Source organism: Pteropus alecto, unplaced genomic scaffold (assembly GCF_000325575.1).
Source record: "Pteropus alecto unplaced genomic scaffold, ASM32557v1 scaffold101, whole genome shotgun sequence".
Taxonomy (NCBI): domain Eukaryota; kingdom Metazoa; phylum Chordata; class Mammalia; order Chiroptera; family Pteropodidae; genus Pteropus; species Pteropus alecto.
Genome location: NW_006432945.1, coordinates 3,345,710 through 3,362,139, shown reverse-complemented (window position 1 = coordinate 3,362,139; position 16,430 = coordinate 3,345,710). Strand labels below are relative to the sequence as shown.

Here is a 16,430-nt window from a genome sequence, read left to right as displayed (position 1 = left end):
AAATGTTAAACTTGAGATGCCTATTAGACATTCAAGTGGGGATGCCAACTTCTCAGTTGGATATACGAGTCAGGTGTTCAAGCTGGAGGTCGGGCTAGAAATACAAAACTGGGAATTGTCTGTAGAGATGGTATTCAAAGCCATGAGTCTGAACGAGATCACTAAGGAAGTGAATGCAGATAGAAAAGAGAAGTCCAGGGCTGAGCCCTGGGGCACTCCAATATTAAATATTTCGAGAGACAAAGAGGAATCCTTGAGTTGTTTGTGCCAACTCCTTTCCCCTCATCCCCACAATTCTCTCTCACTCCCATGATGATGCCCCATCCCATCTGCTCAATCGGCTTACTCTTGCCGCTTTTCTGGCACTGACTTCTGCTGACCTGTTTTGTCCTGCGGCCATCCAAGTCCAGCCCTGACAGATCAGTTCCAGGGCTGCTCTGAGGTCTTGGAAACTGTTCTCAGAGTCCTCTGGAGTCATTTGCAATCCATCTGGCTCCATCAGGACTGACTCCTCTGCCAAAGTATAGGGTGGGAATAAGGCAAATGGTCCATTACTTTCAGAGTGAGCAGTGCCTTGGCCAGAATCCTTTATCATCTGTGGTGGTACCTCCCATGTTAACAGCTCAGAAGAACAGGGAAATAGTATATATCATTCTAGACCCAACTTATTTCTTCAGCCTAAGATTCCATCCCACATAGCAATGTATGGACAACCTTGGCAGCTGTCTTCTATGCTACTGACCTCAAAACACTAAGTCAGCAGTCCTCAACCTTTTTGGCACTGGGGACTGATGCTCCCATGAGACTCTAATGCCTGATGATCTGAGGTGGAGCTGAGGTGGTGATGCTAGCGCTGGAGAGTGGCTGCAAATACAGATGAAGTTTCACTCACTCACTTGCAGCTCACCTCCTGCTGTGGGGCCCGGTTCCTAACAGGCCACGAACCGGGACTAGTCAGAGGCCTGGGGGTTAGCGACTCCTGCCTACGTGTCTATTTTCCCAATATCCTCAATTTTCCCAAAGCAATTTATTAGTGAATGGACAGTAGTTATATTAGCATCATTCATCTAGTCACATGTGAAAAGACTGTATAAGGATGTTTAACATAGGACTATTTATAAAAGTAAAAATATTAGAAATGGTCTACATCACCAACAATAGGAAACTGCGTAAATAAATTATGGCACTTCCATAATATGCACTCAGGGCAGATACAGGAAGATGTTTTTAATATACTGCTGATTTAAACATTTTAACAAAGCAGTACAGTACGTAGTGTTTAAAGCACTTTAGAATGAACAGACTTAAAGAGAACTCCATACCTTGAATTGTAACAATAGCTAGGTAGCAAAGGATGGACTAGCAAAGGAGACTGAGCAAGAGTGGTCAAAGATACAGAAATTACACAAGAGTGTTGGGTCATAGAAAACAAAATTTTGTTTGTTTTTTAAAAAGAAGAGAAAATGATCAATCATTCAACAGAGTCAAATGCTGAAGAGACAAGATGAGGACCGAAAGATGATCACTGTATTAGCTATAGATATCACTGATGACTGCTGCAAGAGCTGTCTCAGTAGAGGAATGACAGCAAAACCCAGAATGGAGTGGGTTGAAGGGTAAATGGGAGGTGAGAAAGTGGAATTATTCTGAGGAATTAAGATTGTGTAAAGACAGAAACAAGGCCACAGATAGAGGATGAGTGTTCAAGGATTCTTTTTTTATTGAGAGATATGAGTTTGTTTAAATAACTATAACACGGATCCAAGAGACAGGAAGAGACTGGGTAATAAGGGTTAGTTAAGGTTTATAAAAAGGTGGGGGAGGATGGGATATAAAACACAAGTATTGTAGGCCTGGTTAAACTCGGATGGGAGACCACCTTGGAATACCAGGTGATGTAGGCCTTTAAGAAAAAAATCAAAACGCAAGTATTGGAATTGCTCACAAGAAAAACTCAATTGTAATGGGAAGCGAGAAGAAAGGGCGAAGGTGTAAATAGGTTTAAACATTCAGTAACACAAAGGAAGAACTCAGAGATGATGACTCGTATGGAGAGTGAGAGGGGAGTGAGAGCGTCAGAGGTCTCAGGAGCACAGGAGAGTGGAGAAGGCTGGACACAGCTGTTGAGAGGAGTGTGAGCTGATCAGAGAGATGTAAAAATACAACCACTGTTTGTTTCCATGTGTGTGGTGACCCTGAATTATAGTGGAAGTGGTGAGACTTCTTTAGTAGTATTTTGTTGCTTGGGTGCAGGCAAGAAGGAAGCAGATAGATCGGTCCACCTGCGGTTGAGATTTAGCCATATAGGAGAGGAGAAAATGTCTCCCACCTGCTTGCAGGACTGGGTGTGTGGGGATGAACCAGCTGCTGGGCTCTTCTGTGGAAGCGCAGCCAGAGGGAAATAGGAAGAGGGTGGTTCCTCTGTCCTCACTAAATGAGATTCCTTCCCTGCAGTTCACCTTCCAAACTTCCTGTCCCTGGGAGAGCTGGCCCTTTATTAGCCTGACAGATCCCCCATGTAGAACTCAGCCCCCCATGAGCTGTTTGCTGTTTCTGCAGGCTTGTCAGGAACAATCCCATTTAGTCTTCAGAAAAGTCTTTTTATACGTGCTGCTTCTTGATCCATACTGTGCTTGTGAGTGCATGGGAGGCACAGGGCTTGAACCACTGGGGAAGGTCACTGTTAACATCCAGTGAGGACAAAACAGCCTTCTTTAATGCTCCAACTCACTCAATACTGCAGTGCCAACAATGCCTAAAAGAAGCAACAGGGCTTGTCTTTCCTCTGGCCCTTGGCTTCTGTGGAAAGCAAAACAGAATGGAGACACTTACTGTTCTCAGCTCTGGGTTTTTTACCCAAGGAGGAGCAACAGGGAAGCCAAGTTATAGTTTGTGCATGTGTGACATTCCTAACCCGGTGGCTGGGCCAGAGTTGGCTCTGGGAAGCGAAGGGCTGGTGGAGGAGGAAGGAAGGAGTGATGACAGGTTCCAGCTCAGGCACAGGCCCCAGCTATGGCTTCTACTGCTTGGAGAAAAGAGAGAGGGTGAGCACAGAGGTGAGCCACTGATGGCTCTGCTGAAGTGTGAATATTGTTCCCCAAGCAGGCTGGCTTTGGAAACAGGCTGGTCTTGGGAAGAAAGCCACCCCTCACTCCCACCCCAACATACACACTCCAACTAGGGAAAGGCCAACCCCATGTTTCCTGTCTGTCTTTGCTCCCTCTGGGGAGGAGAAGACATTTAAATGATAAGCCTCTGGCCAGCTGACAAGAACTGAAACACTTGTCATCTCTGGGTCTTCATCTATGACCTGAGGGTTGAACAGGATGATTTATTTCTAAGGCTCTTTCAATTCTAGCTACTAATCTGATTGAACTGGAACGACATCAGATTTTAATTGTTTTATGGTCATTGTATCCGAAGGTCTTCACACATATTGGATGATAAACAGTCCTAGCACTGGTCACAGGGTTAGTGGGGAGAAGGTGGAGGAGAGAATCATTTAGGATGACTGCACCCTGAAGAAAGGGTTGAACCCCTATGGTTCTGATTCCACTTTTAAGGCCTAAGTTTCCTTTACTGCAAAACGAGACTCTGAAGCCTAGAAGACCTTTAAGATGCAGTTGATTTTCTGTGCCGAATGTCTCTGTCTTTAAGTAGTTAATAAGCTCTACCGGATAAATGTTTACTGAACTACTTGTTTGGCATATGTGAGTGCTGTAGTGGAACATGACCCCTACCCTTAAGGAGCTCACAATGTATTTTACAAAATAATAAGCTACATACATAGAAAAAATATATAGCATAACAATCAATATCATCCATGGCCAAATGAATAGTAAAACACCATGGGGTGGCTCTGAACATGCTGCAGGCTGGAGGAACCATGAATAGAGGAGGAGAGCTTGCTTCCCCCTTGGCCTCCTGCTACGTTATCTCCCAGGAACTGCTGAACTGAGCTCAGCAGTTCTGGCTTCACCACTTGCAAACTCTGCAGAAGTTATTCAATTTCCCTAGGCTTCAGTTTTCTGATCTTTAAGATGGGGTTATTAAAAGTACCTCTTTCACACATTATCGTAAAGATTAAGTGAACTCCCAACAAACTCAGAGGGTGTAATATACTGAAGGCCATATATGACAAGCACAAGCTAATATCATACTCAATGGCAAACAGCTGAAAGCTTTTCCTTTAAAAGCATGTATAAGACAGATGCCCACTCTTGTCACTTTTACTTAACATAGTATTGGAAATAATAAGTGCGACTACATCAAACTAAACAGTTTTGCACAGCAAAGGAAAGCAACAAAATGAAAAGTTAACCTACAGAATGGGAGAAAATACTTGCAAATCATATATCTGATAAGGAGTTAATATCCCAGATATGTAAAGAACTCATACAACTCAATAGCAAAAAACCCAAACAACCCAATTAAAAAATGGGCAGAGGAACCGAACAGACATTTTTCTAAAGAAGACATACCGACGGCTAACAGGTACGTGAAAAGGTGCCCACATAAAAAGGTGCTCAACATTCACTATCAGGGAAATACAAATCAAAACCACAATGATATATTGCGTCATACTGTTTGAATGGCTGTCATAAAAAAGAGGTAACAAATGCTGGTGAGAATACAGAGAACAGGGAAACCCTTGTACACTGGTGGGCATGTAAATTGGTGCAGCCACTATGGAAAATATAGAGGTTCCTCAAAAAATTTAAAAAAATGGAACTACCGCATGGTCCAGCAATCCCACATCTAAAAGAAATGAAAACAGGCTCTAGAAGAGATACCTGCACTTCCATGTTCACTGCAGCATTATTCACAAGAGCTAACATAGGGAAACAACCTAAGTGTCTGTCAATGGATGCATGGAAAAGGAAGATGTGATATAGAGAAGGAAATATTATTCAGCCATGACAAAGAAGAAAATCCTGCCATTTGAAAAGACATGGGAGGACCTTGAGGGCATTATGCTAAGTGAAATAAGCCAGACAGAGAAAGACAAGTTACTGCATGATATCGCTTATATGTGAAATCTAAAAAAAAGAAAAAGAAAAAAAGAAAAATCCAATTAATACTTACAGAAACAGAGAGTAGAAAAGTGGTTGCCAGGAGCTGAGGGGTAGGGAAATAAGGAGAGGTTAGTAAGAAGGTACAAAGTTTCAGCTAATTCAGATATTTAAGATCTGAGGATCTAATGTAAATTATGGTCACCACAGTTGATAACAGTGTGTTGTATAACTGAAATTTGCTAAGAGAGGAGAACTTATATGTTCTCACCAAATAAAATAAAAAATTCAAACATGAAGTGATGGATGTAATAGGGAGAATCTTTCCATAATGTATGTGTATATCAAATCACCATGATGTACAATTTAAATATCTTACATTTCATGTATCTTAAACTGAATAATGCTGAAATTCAAGAAAAAAATGTCTAATTTAAATTATAACATGCTCTTAATGAGAAGGCATTCCTCTTTTTATCAATGAGAAAATTTTTAATTTGAAGGAACAACAACAAAAAAGGAAGTCATGATCCAAACGAATGGAAAAGATTAGTGGGAGTAACCCTGTTAAGGTCTTTACACGGTATTCAATGACCATGTAAGGTGCTCCATAATGATCCCTTTCCTACCCCGACCCCCAAAGAAGCCCAGCTGTGGGACTGTGACTCCAGATTAGGGCGGGCTCAGGATAGCTGGCCTGGTCTGATACGACCCTGGCTTAATGCAAGATCACCCAATCGAAAGTCTAAGTCTGTGTGTACACAGGACCTGCAGTGGCAGGAGTACAAGGACAGACCATTGCCTAAAGGTGATATCTGCTCTCCCAGGAAAAGGCTACAGGTGCAGGTGAGAAGGTCTGCATGCAAACGAAAGAATGTCATGGAGTGAGGACAGGAAGGAGCAAGATGGTGGGGTACAAAGGGCAGGGTCAGAACAGTGCCTGCAACTTGCTCCAGGCATGTAAAAGAGCTAGTTCCGCCTGCATTCAGTATGTGATTGTGTCTCCCTTGTTCAGTTTGGTTTAGTCCTCGTATTTACTTAAACGTTTAGAGTTGCTCTATTGCAGAGTCACATGGCCTCTCAAAACAAGTCTGGAATTGAACTGGCCATAGATGGTATAGTACCTTAAAACTGTCTCCCTCCTATTCAATTAATGACATGAAAAAATCTTGAAGCTATGGCCCATGGAATCCCTGAGGGTGGACAGCATCTGAATTGCTATCTGTGTGTGGTAAGAAAAATATAAGTGTCACGAAAGGGGACACTAGCGCTGAACTGTGTATGCGTTTGTTTTTGTTAATAACATATTAAGAAAGGTTTGAGCCTTACTGTGAACAGTACCTAGAACAGTGCCTGGCACATAGTGAACATTAGACATGACTTTTTGGATAAGACTAAATGAACAGATGTATGATAGACATTAAGTAAATGTTGGCTGCCTATCTTGGTTCATGTCATTGAAAAGGGAGAGACTATAATCATGTGCTTTCCTCCACAGATAAAGCTATATTTCTTATTTGCCACTAAAAGATCATTCACCTGGTATTTACGTGATATGACCTGGACTCTAGTGCTGGCCCTACTACCATCAGCCATGTGACCTCAAGTAAATGACTCATTTTCTCTTTTTTCCTTCTTTTTTAATCTATGAAAAGAGGTTGAACAGAGCACATGCTAAACTTCCTTCCATGTCTGAACTTTTGAGATTATTCTGTGGTTCTGAGATAAGAGCTCCTGTGTGCAAAGTCAACCCCACCACAGGGGGACCAAACCCACGGACCTTGTTCCATTAGCACCGTGCTGGAGCCAAACGGTCCGACAGCAGCTTGAGTCAGGCATCATGAAACAGATCTACGGAGCACCCGGCAGGCATCTGTGGGCTTCGTAGGGTTTATAAAACTTGTACTCTCTCCCCACACTTTTATGAGCAGCATTTTGTTTATAAATATCTTATGAATTTTTCCGGGGTATATGTTCCTAGATTTCAAAGGTTCTCAAAAATGTGGATAACCCCCAAATGATTAAGAAACCCTTGAGTTTTTCAGAGGACAAACACCCAACACTGTTGCATTTAATCTGATAAATGAGTAAATCCTGGATTTCACTGCAGAAATTTAATGAAATTCAGAACAAATGTCTGAGCATTTCTGTGCATGAGACAGTCATTCTGACTAAATGTGAGTCTGAAACCCTCTTGACAGAACCAATCAGAGGCCTGGACTGCAGGCCAGTAATCTTTGAGCTGGGGAGAATTCCAGCTAGGTAGGGTTATCACAGAGATATGTGTAAAAGTTCCCCGGTGTAATGATAATCCCTACTTGATGTAACGATGTCCAAGACTGTCACAGAGAGACAGGTGGCAATGATGGAGAAGCGATGTAGCCATGAATGGTTTAGTTCTTAGGCTGACACAAACCACAGGCCAGCAAGTAGAGAGTGGGCCAAGTGAAAGAGACAGAGACCCCACTGAGCTCTAATCACTACTGTGCTGTAGAGTTCTTATGACGACTCAGTGTAAACCACTCAACCCTGTTGGATCCCAATTCCTTAATTTCATAGGGTTTTTAATATGAGAACTTGAATACCTAAGAAGAAATCCTAGGGAATTAACAGGGTTTATTTTTTTAAAAAAGGGAGGAAGTATATAGGAAATCAAGATTTTAATGAAGATTCACCTAGAGTGAAGACTTGGGGGCCTTGAATATATCTCAGGGTGATTAGGAGTTTAAGGCAACTAGATCTACTGTCGAAGAGCCACAAGTATCCCCAAGACAGAGTCTTTGGACCTATCAGCTCAGCAGCAACTAACCCAAAGGCTTGTTCCGAAGGTGCTCAATAGCTAGTTAGCTCAAGTTGCCAGAACCCTGTGCATGTGGGGTCACAGGTTTGACCTTTGTGTATATGCAACTGTTTCCACATTAGATGAGCCCTAGCCAGCAGTCACACATGTGCATCACTGGGGACATTCAGGGGACTGGCTCAGAGAGTGTAGGTGGATCTCTACCTCTGGAAACCAGCTCAAAGTACACTCTAGTTCAAACTACACTTATAATACCTCAGGTTTGGAGCAGAGTATTTGTACGTATGTCATGTCATGTCATGTCATAGTCATTTTGCAGTACTTTAAAAAAACACGTGCATAGGAAGACAGAGTCCACCTCTAAGATCCTTTAGGCTGAGGCACTAGTCTAGTGAACTGGCCAATTGGACTGACTGGCGATTCTCCTTCAGGAATTAAGTACTCAGAATTCTGTCTTTAGCGAAACTGCAGTGCTTCTTTCCCCTAGGGCCCATTTCTCCAGGCACCTCATCCAGAGCCTGCAAGACTGACTGGTCATCCAGGCTCCCAGTGAGCATGAAGTTGTGTGTCAGGCACACAGAACCAGAAGGCTGGGCCTTTGACGACAGCTCCCAAAATAAGGTGCCAAGCCCTACTTCTCACTTTCCCCTTGCGCCCTGCGAGATGCTGGCACTGCTTTTGGAGCCATTACTCAGCAGCCTGAATGTACAGAAATAGGCCAAGTGCACTGACGTGGGAAGCCGCGGCTCTCTCCTCCTGCAAGGTCCTGTCCTGGACTGGTGGGCCCAGGCAGGGCTGTGTGGGGACATGACCTGGCCTCCTCCAACTCTTGCTTCCCCTCAGGCAGTAACCTCATCACAGAGCAGGGCTTCACATAACTGTTTCTAGGCCTTTGAAGGTATCTCCTTGCCCCTGGGCTGTACAGCACCAGTTAACTGGTAAACACACTTTCTTACCTTCTCAATCTTTTCAACACATACTCTTTCCGCCTTCTTATCCTAAATGAAAACTTAAGTCTGCCCTGTTCTCCTGCCCTCTCCAGAGTAGACAGCTTTTCTACTTCCTCTGGTTCTCAAGGTCAGAACAGGCTGGCATTTCCCAAGCTTCTGCTGCTTCTCCAGGCCACAGCTCCCTCACCCTTCCTGGGTGCACCATTCCATCTTTCTGGCCACCTTGTCCATTAGATTGTTTACTGATCTCCAAAACTCTCTCAACCTCTCAAGGGCTTAACACCTGCCTCACGGTATTCCTGGCCACTTCATCCCTGCCACCTGTTTTTGATCCTTCTAATATCCTGGCTTCACCATCATGTTGAAAAATGACACATGTCCCTAAATTCTGCCCAACCTGTCACTCACTGTGACAAATATAACTTGGACATGGCATCAGAATGGTCCGTCATCTCAAATTGTCTAATCCTACTCTAATCACAACCTACTTAACTTCCTTCTACCTGTCGAGGTATTTCTTCCTCATCTGTTCACCTCAGAATCTCTTGCTTCCTCCATATCAAGCCTGGACCCCTTGGCCTTCCATTTCTAGGGTGCTCATGGATCCCTCATTCTTTATTCTTTCCTGGGTCCTTCCTTGCTGACTTCCCACCTTGGGTGATCCCTAACTCAGCTTTCTTTGCTTCTGCTCCCAGATTGATGAGCTCTGGAAATTTACAAGCTTTCTGTGGTGTTTGAGCCCACAAGCCATTCCATTCCATATGTGCCTGACTCTCTTCCTCACTACTTAGTCTTCAAGGAAGGAATGTGGGCACCCCAGAACAACTATAAAAGTTAAAACTTGGTACATGCCTGGCACTTGTCTATGCACTTTATACATGCTAACTCACTGAATCCTCTGATGACAATGAGGAAATTACTGTTATTACTTTTCTCATTTTTTGATAAGGAATGGAGTTCAGAGAGATTAATTAAATTGTATAAGGTCATAGAATTTTTAAGTGGCAGAGTCAAGGTTAAGGAATCTGGGTAAGACTTTATACTATGTCTCATGAGATGATCATACACTCTGTGGAAAGTCTGTTGACTTTCATCAGAGCCCCTGCTTATTTGTCAAATGCAGCAGACAATATTTATTTTTCATTTTGCTTGACTTTATTCCGTTTTACACCCTGAAACTGTCCTGGACCATCTCTTCCTACATCTCAGTCATGTCTGTCAGCTCTTCTTTCTCTACTCACACCCAAATGCTGGCTTTTCTCCACACTGCTGGCTCTCAACATGTAGTTCCCAGACCAGCAACACCAGCATGGCCCAGGAACTTGCTAGAGATGCAGATTTTCAGGTCTCACCTCAGACCTCCTAAATCGAAACTTGGTGGGGAGAACCACCATGCTACACATTCTCCCTGGCCGATCTCTTCCATGAGCTCCCCTGTAACTGTTTTTTCATACCTAACACTTCTAAAACTTTCTACTTCAGACCTCTCTTCAGAGTTCCAAACCTATCCATCTACTACTGATAGGGCATCTCCGCCGGCTCTCCGTTAGGTGTCTACCAGGAAAAGAATCTCCTCTTATAATTCTATCATTTCTGTATCCCTTTTCCCCAAAACGATACTACCATTCACCTGGTTGCCAGTGCGAGGATCCTGGGACTCATTTGATTCCTCTCACGTTTACTCTCCTAAAAAACTTTTTTGCTGTTTCAGGACTATCTCTTGAATTGACAATATCCTCTCGTCTGCACTGCCATTACTTTACTTCAGGCCCATCCCCTTTACTGCTTAGATTACTACCGTCACCTTCTAACTGGGCCAACTGCCTGAAGTATGGTCCTTTTCAAATCTTCCCTCAATATTGCTACTAGAATCTTCGTTCTAAAATAAAAATTCTAATTGTGCTTGTCCTCTGCTTATTCATTCAGTAGCTGCCCAGTGCCTTCAAGATATAAAGTCCAAACTCAGTATGGTGACGCTGCAGGCCTCTGACCCCTGCTTGCCTCTGCCTCACTTCCTGCTGTCTTTTACTTGTTCTCTGCTCCAGCCCTAGGGGCAAATGTGTTACTTAAGAGTTTCTGACAGGATACTTTTTCTCACACCCTCAAACCGCTGTTCATTTTGCCACTTCCTCTGTGAGGAGTGTCCTTCCTTCACTTACCCATCTGTACAATTTCTCTTCTAGGGCTCAGCTGAGTCAACCGCTGTATGAAACCTTCCCTAGATGCTCAGGCTCAGTCTGATGTGCTCCCTACAGCCCCCACATCATGTCTTCATCAGAGCCCTTACCGTACAGTTACATTCTCTCGTTTGTCTGTCCTAGGAGTCTGGGAGTGGCTTGAGGACAGGCCTGTATGTTATCTTTGTTTACTGCAATCCTGACACACAGTAGGTGTTCAGCAAATAGCTAACAAGAGAAAGACTCCTTTCTCTTTTATTAAAAGGAATCTTCATTTACTGATTATTTCCTAACCACACTTATTTTTAAATTTCTAGCCATATTTCACCCCTATCATGCTATTGAAATAGCCCTTGAGTAGGACAGAGTTGAGCTAACTGCCCAGTAATTTGGCCTTATTTAAGCTCTCATCTTCATCAGCTTCTCTGCAGCAATGAACCATCTGCTTCTCAAAAAATTCTCTTCCCTGGGCTTCTGAGCTAAGACTTCTAAAATTCTCTTTTACTTTCTGGTCTGAACTTTACACTGGTTCCTTTTCCTCTTCATGCTTCTTCCAACTGCTATGCCAGGTATCTGGCACACACACGGGTGAGTGGGGGTGGTGGGATATGTGCAGTAATGTGCTGGTAAGCTGGCAATCTGGGGGGGTGGGGAGGGGAAAAGCCCTAATTTGTAGTTTTTGTCTATTCCATGGTGTAAATACTCTTACCGCAATGGATTTCAGGCTAACGACACTTCAACAACCAGCTCACAAAATTCCTGAATATTTAATAACACACTCTCATGAGTATATCCAGCTCTAGCACACCACTGGGCATGCATAAATGAATAAGACCAATTTGACATCTAGGAGGGCATAATCTAGTTCAAATGTGATAAGCACTACTGTAGTGTTTAAACAACGTACTATGGGGTTGAGTGGAAGAAAGGCTTAATTAGGAAAATCTGTGAATAGTTCCTACAGGCAGGGAGAAGGGTTTGAACTAGACCTTTAAAAACGAGGACTTTATAGGCAGGCATAAGAGGTAAAAACCATGCCAGGCAAAGGAAGCACCTTGAACAAAGGCAGGATAGCATAGTACTTAGGGGAATGGCTAATTGATCAGCAGGACTGGACTGCAAAGAATGTGGGATACCAGAATGGATTCTGTAACTAACTAGTTTTGTGACATTGGTCAAAACGGTTGATCTCCCCAGTCCAGTTTCTTCATCTTTAAAATAAGTACTTGATTTCTATGGCCCATTTCTGCCTTGATTTTATAACTGACCTTGGGAAAAGAAAGAAAATACAAGACTAGGGAAGAAGGAGAAAGGAAGAAATGTATATACTGTGGAGCTTTTGGGCGGCTAAATGCTGCAGTGTTGACAGGGCTGCAGGACCCTCCATCTATTAGTCCTCTCTGCTACCTGCGAACTTCTGGCTCAATCCCAGTTATGAAAATTCCAACCCCATGCTTTAGCTATCACATAAGGTTTGCTGAAGGCTTACTTCTTTTTAAACTAAATGAATATACTGAGTCTTAACAGTATATGTAGGGGCAACTTAGTTCACCCTTCTGCTTTGAGGGAACAGAGGATTCTCCTTTTGCCTTACAAAGTATCAAGAAGGTCCCACAGGCTCCCGTAGTAACTTATTCTCTTTGATTAACAGTTATATGATTGAGTCTATCTAGAACTCCCCTAGTATCACCTCTTGCTTATCTTCTCTAGACATCTGATCTTCATTCCTTTTAAAAAACCTTTAAAAACAGTGAATCATAAGACATACACAGAAAAGCGTGCAAAATACAAATGCAAGAAATATTTATAGAGCAAATGCCCTTGCAATCACAACCAGATAGAGACAGAACTTTGCCGCAGTCTGGTCCTCCATCTGCTACTTCTCAAACACTACCCTCTAGAGGGAACCATTGGTTTGACTGCCATTCTTTGTTTTGCCTTTTACTACCCATGTATGTATCCCTTAATACTAGTTCAGCATTACCTGCTTTTTGTTAACGCTTCATATGAACAAAATCATACTGTATGCATTCGTTTCTTGCTTCTTTCGCTCAAAATTCTAACATTCATTCACACTGTCATGTGTAGCTAGTTTATTCATTTCATGGTTATATAGTGCGGAGTATACCAGTTTATCCATTCTACTGTGGATGTACATTTGGGTTGTTTCCAGCCTTTGGCTAGTGTAAACGATGCTATGAACATCCTTATACATGTGCCCAGTGCATGTGTGCTTCCCTAAGGTACAGGGGTGAAATAGCTGGATTGCTGGGTCTATGTTTTCAACTTCATCCTTCATTCTCTCCCTTGTATTTATGGGCAAGCTTTTCTCCACTTTTTCTTTTCTAAAGAATTTTGACTTCTGTGTCTTTGTCCCTGTTTTTTGATCTTGTTTGTCAGTCTTCTCGTGTTCCTATAACACGTCACCAGTACTGATTCTAGACGTGTATATCACCTTCCTCCTGCAGTTAAGATGGCTTCGTCTTCCAAAGAGTAATTTTGTTTATAACTCGAGTAGGAAATGTATTTGGAACACTTTGAAGAGTTCTTCTCTTTCAAATGTGCACAAAATGGAAAGCACAGTTGATTAACAGAGAACCAGGGACAAGGTTCTTGCTGCAAGACATTATCGTGTAGGACTCACAACTGTGAGCTCTTGAGTGAGACCACCATATCCACAAGCTGCTACTTGTTGGCTATTTGTCCATGGGCAAGTTACTTCTTTTGTGCTTTAGTTTCCTTATCTGTTAAAATGTAATTAACAATTATATCCATTTACAGGGTTATTGTATTACATGAAATAATCTCTAAATTTGACCAAAAGAATTTTATAAACTTGGTTTTCAGGCAGGGAGTAGAAAAAAGACAGGCATTCAAAATGCCTTCAGGTTGTATAGTAAAGATACAGTTTGTATCAAGTTTTTATAGTGAGCCTAAACACTCTGTCCACCTTTTCTGGTGGGGTGACCGGCTAGGGTAGGTAAGTGAGATGCTGCCTGGGGCCACAAAACAGAGTGAAGTGAAATGGCCCATTTGGGAATCAAATCCACAACCCTGGCTTCATGCACTATTCAACTGGCCAAAATGACATGTAAAAGGAAAAAGTGAACGAGATTAGAAATGTTGTTAAAGTAAACAGGAAGGCAAGAGAACACCACAGGATAACGCAAATTAATACGCTGCTCTACATGGCATCCTCTCTTTGTGAAATTTATTGTGCATGAGCGTTAGCTGGAACAGAAATCATTCCTAATAATCAAGTAACCACTCTAATTTTCCTTATCCTGCAGGCACTCCATGTATAATTCCAGACTTTCTCACTTATATTTCTTTGGAAAACTATCTCTTAAAACAGGTGGTTTTAAACCACCTGTTTTAAGAGATAGTTTTCCAAAGCCAGATACTTAATTACATGTGCAACACTTCAAGGCCAATACCTTATTACCTAATTAGGGGGCAGAGAAATGTTTATCATAACCACCCTCTTCCTACCGCCGCTCTGAAGTTATTAATGTTTATTTCAACTCGTCTGCTGTCAACTCCTTCGTGAAGACATTGATTTTGGACTCTGAATCTCTTACTCCCACATAAAGCTCCCTAAAGCCAATAAAGCTTTTGAAGAAGGTGCATTTGCAATTTGACTTTAACAGTTAGGCTTAATGTTGACCCATTACAGAAGCAATAATGTCCATTAAATTTTAATTTTTTTAGTTCCTGTACTATTATTAAGTTATTTCATAGTTAAACTTAAATCCTCCTTTATGCTTCTTTTCATATAATGCTTGGAAAATTGTCTGCATGTATTGCAAGTGATGGGAATGGGCGGAGAGAAAGGAAAAGACAGGTGCTAAATGATTATCGAATTAGAGGTTATAACAATATTTGCTAACTACATGTCAATACTGTGAGGCCGATGGTTTATTTAGTTTGTTGTTTCAGTAATATATATTACCTGGTAATATATTGATGGAGGGAACAATATTTATTTATATAATTACTTTAAGACTTTGACTTTAAAAGTAAAGCTATTAATAGAAAAAAAGAAATAGCCCTTAACATTTTCACTTGCATTGATAACTTTGACACAAACCCAAAGGGGATCCACCATGCTGGGACTGTTTGTGGAGGTGAAGATGCCAGTTAATAAGAGAATGTCGCATTCTATAAGTTCCTGTAAACTGGAAACCAGAGTCTTGAACAGCAGCAGTGGTAGCATAATTTGGTGCTCAGATGCCAACTGAAAACCCTGATGCAGGGTTTGTACACCTTCATGGCTGGTATTTTGGCATTAATGTGACAATGGCAACAAGTATTATTGGCATCAAAAAGAAGCTCAGGGAAGAATATCATTAAGAGAGATAAAAGACTCTAGAGTCTACAATAATACTCTTCAACCAAATATCTGACTCTCATATCCCGCAAAATCAGCTACCGATAGAGCAACATCGCCTGTTTTGAGCTTCACCTCTTTGATTTTATTTGCCTAGACTGGCCAGGGAACACAATAGCCTAACAACTGATCAAGAATTGGCTCAAAAGGCCCGTCGGCTGCAGCTTCCTTCCTAAAAGTGAATACATCAGACAATGCAGCAGAGCTGGAGGCAGCAGTCAGGAAATGGGAGGGTAGGCTTTGTGTGAGCAAGGGCTTTAGCTTGCTTAAGAGTCTAGGATACAGATTTGCAAATTATAGCCTCTTTAAACAGTGGCCGAGGCCACATATGAAATAACTGCTTTAATTTTCACGTGTACCTGATGGGAAAGAATCATGAATCTCAAACACCTGAGGAACTGAAGATTTTTTCCAAGAGGCTTACTTACTTGTTCCTTTTGAAAACTGCTATGACTAGGAGGCCCAAGCAATATAACTTTGAGGACCACAGCTCTAGTAGACAAGAATGAGTTAGGAAAACTGAAATATTACTTAAACCTTTATGTCCATTTATCAAATATAGTAATAACCTCTGCCTTCTCTATCTTATGAGAATAATTCTAACGGTAATTGTTCAAGAAATGTTAGCTCTCGTGTGCTAGGCACTGTCCTAAGAGCTGTACGTGTAATAACCAATTCCATTTTACAGACAAGAAACCTAATTCCCAAGGTCACACAGCTAGGTCTTAGATTCAAATCTAGCCAGTTTGGCTTTAAACATTATATTTTTAACTATTATTTATAATGTTGTAAAGAATATTATAAAAAGATGCAAAAGAAAAGTATTTTACTTTGAAACGTTAAAGGTGTTCTAAGCAGCAGTTGAATGACATTCTAGAGAGAAAAGTCTGCATTTAGATAGCACTTGCTACATAATAGTTGTTCACAAACAACTTCCCTCAAAGGACTTGAAAATTTGATCTTTCCCTGTTTCTCTCAAATGCTGACTCTAGACGACCGAAGTGCCCTACATAAAGTGACTCCTGTGACAAGTGAAAATAAAAGGAAGAACTCTGAAGACCAGGTGCCTCACACAGGGCTTGGCTTCCAGGTGATGAATAA

The 16,430-nt window shown here is 41.9% G+C and overlaps 1 protein-coding gene across 2 annotated transcripts in view; it reads right to left on the bottom strand.

The window, feature by feature from the left end:
- Window positions 1–1,212: 1,212 nt before the first annotated feature.
- DTL (denticleless E3 ubiquitin protein ligase homolog) overlaps window positions 1,213–16,430 on the bottom strand; it is a 62,096-nt gene continuing 46,878 nt past the window's right edge. The window contains exon 16 of one of the 2 annotated variants that reach the window (XM_015586254.2): window positions 1,213–2,799. The gene's annotated coding sequence lies outside the window, so the exon portion shown is untranslated. Of the gene's footprint in view, window positions 2,800–13,015; window positions 13,684–16,430 lie in introns of those variants that run through there. The other variant, XM_025043891.1, reaches the window with a different exon arrangement.